The following is a 2,917-nucleotide window of genomic DNA, read 5'->3' on the forward strand; positions in this document are numbered from 1 at the left end:
AAATATTGTGTCCGCCAACCATCATGAAGGTATGATATCCAAAAACTCAAATTTCAAAAAAAAAAAAAAAATAAATAAAACAACCGCCCCCTTACCATTCTTGGAGGGATTAGGGATAGCGAAGAGCTTCTTTTTTGGATCTTCTCTCACGATCCATCTCCTAGCTGTCAGCCTCACGCAAGCCACTAGGGCCGGCCGACTTGAGTCTCGATTCATACCTTCCCTCCTCTTATAGCAGATATCAAAAATTAGAAAGGGACCAAGCAAGAACACCAGCCCTCACACGTCCCCAAGCAGTCCACACCTCTAAGCTGCTCCTTCCTTGTCTCAAACCGTCCAAGCAGGAGGAAGAAGAAGAGGGTCTATCCATAGATCCAGCCATTAGTTTCCTTGTACAGCAGATTTCAACCAGTTCCTATAGCAGATTTCGGCCAAGCTCTACCTCTAATATTCTTTCCCTGCTGTGAAAGCCCTTTAGCAAATGGACTAAGCAGCTTCTCCTCCTCCTATTAGCTAGAGCTGCTGTCTACTAGCCAGGGGAAACATGGGGGATGAGATGTCCGAACAAGAGATCATGAAGCTCGATCGTTTAATGGAGTTCATTACTCTCTAATTCTTCATCCGGCCAAGTAAACTCCTGTATGACTCGTGCTATAGCAGATTTAGGTGGAAGTTGAGAGTTGCTGGTTGGATACCATGTTCAAGAGAGGAGATCTATCCAAGATTCCGGCCACCACTCTTCTTGCACAGCAACATTTTGGCCAACTCCTATAGTAGATTTCAGCCAACAATGGAAGAAGGGTTTGCTGTAAATTTGTGGCAAAGCAAGAGGAAGAGACTTGTATATTTCGGCAATGTAAGAACATGATTTCTTCTATATAGTTTAGGAAGATTAGCACATTGTTTAATTAATATTTCTCATTTTTTTAAGATGATTTAATACATATTTCTATCATGTAAATGCACCCAAATAAAACAAGATCTTTTACTTTTATTGTGCTTGAAAATACTTATAGATTTTGGTTTGTCTCTCATTATTTTGTTTGAAAATCTCTACAGTTTTTTAATACATTCTCACTGTTTTTTGTGAGGATTTAATATAGATTTTGATCATGTGAATATTCTTGAATCAAACAACTTTTCTCACTGTTTTTGTGAGGTTTTAATATAGATTTTTTTTATCATGTAAATGCTCTAGGATTAAATAAGGTTTTCTCATTCTTTTTGTGAAGATTTAGCATAGATATTTGTTATGTAAATGCACAAAGAACAGTGATAGGACTATCATATATTTTTGTTAAATATGCTTTAGAGATGATACTGAAAGTATGTTGAAGTTAATAAATAAAATAGTCATTTACTCATTTTCACTTTGATTTTTTTTTTTTTCTGGACGTGTGCTGAAAGTTAAACATTAATGTTGATGTTTGTAGTCTATCCAATCAAGCAATGGATTGCAGTAATTTTCTTTGGTCATTATTCTCTTGAATTGTTGTGTGTAATTTCTTTCCTTGAGTTCAAGAAGATTGTCTGAATTGATTTTTCATTTAGAGCTGAAATGGGCAAGGTTTTATTAGACTTACTTTTAATCCTGCTATGAATTTAATGAACAAATTACCCAAACAAATCCATATTATGTGTTTATTCTAATTAATAGAATTTCAGATGATGTTGGGCTTTATTAATAATCATTACGATAGCATTGGTTCACCCCTTCTCCAACGTGAAGTAATTCCTGTACCATTTGAATGAAAATAATATGCATGTTCGCTACGTTTTATTGCTTTGTTTCCGCCATGTGGGACAGTTACAATTTCAATTTCTGTTTTTCCCGCTTCTCTCTCTCGTTTTCTATCAATTATTCTCTTGAATTGTTGTGTGTAATTTCTTTCCTTGAGTTCAAGAAGATTGTCTGAATTGATTTTTCATTTAGAGCTGAAATGGGCAAGGTTTTATTAGACTTACTTTTAATCCTGCTATGAATTTAATGAACAAATTACCCAAACAAATCCATATTATGTGTTTATTCTAATTAATAGAATTTCAGATGATGTTGGGCTTTATTAATAATCATTACAGCATTGGTTCATACCTTCCCCAACGTGAAGAAATTCTTGCACCATTTGAATGAAATAAATAATATGCAAGTTCACTACATTTTATTGCTTTGTTTCCATCATGTGGGACGAACCATATGAGTAGGAATGGTGAGGATGTGATATTTCAAGATAATTTGTATCTATTTAAGTAACCATAGACTCTATTACTAGGTGATTGTATACTGCTATGAGTTTAAACATGTGTTATTTTAAGAATTTAACTTTTATCAGAGGCACATCCTCTCATGATCTTTTTTTCATTTTTCACATTTATGTTGCAATACATTCTGTGCATCGTGACTATTATAGATCTCTGCGATTGTACTTTTGGATTTAAATATGTGATTTCCTGACTAAACATAAGTAAATTTTAATTATAGCTGTTGTGCTTCTTTTTTTTTTTTTCACCCTTTTTCTAAATATAAGTATGGAGATTTTTGTTATATAAATGTGCTCTCTTTAGATGAGATTCTCTCATTAGGTGGTTGCTGTGCTTAGCCACGAACGGAGCCTCCTTTTGGTGATTCCCCCTTTATTTTGTTTGGTTTTTCCATTGTATGTTTTTTCTTTATCCGTCTCATGTTTTTTTTTTCTTTCGCTGGTTGTATCCTTGCTTTCTTTGAATAAAATTTCTTTTTCCAAAAAAAAAAAAAAAAAAAACTCCTTACCTCAAATACGAGTAACGCATCATAGCAAAAAAATGGGTCCAAATTGAAGACCTAAAGTGCATTTGAAAGGTTCAAATCATAAATTGGATGACCAAATGATTTTCAAATGTAACATGCTTATGGTTGAATCGAGCGGCTCGACGAGACAAA

This window comes from Dendrobium catenatum, unplaced genomic scaffold (genome assembly GCF_001605985.2).
Source record: "Dendrobium catenatum unplaced genomic scaffold, ASM160598v2 fragScaff_scaffold_1595, whole genome shotgun sequence".
NCBI classification, from domain to species: domain Eukaryota; kingdom Viridiplantae; phylum Streptophyta; class Magnoliopsida; order Asparagales; family Orchidaceae; genus Dendrobium; species Dendrobium catenatum.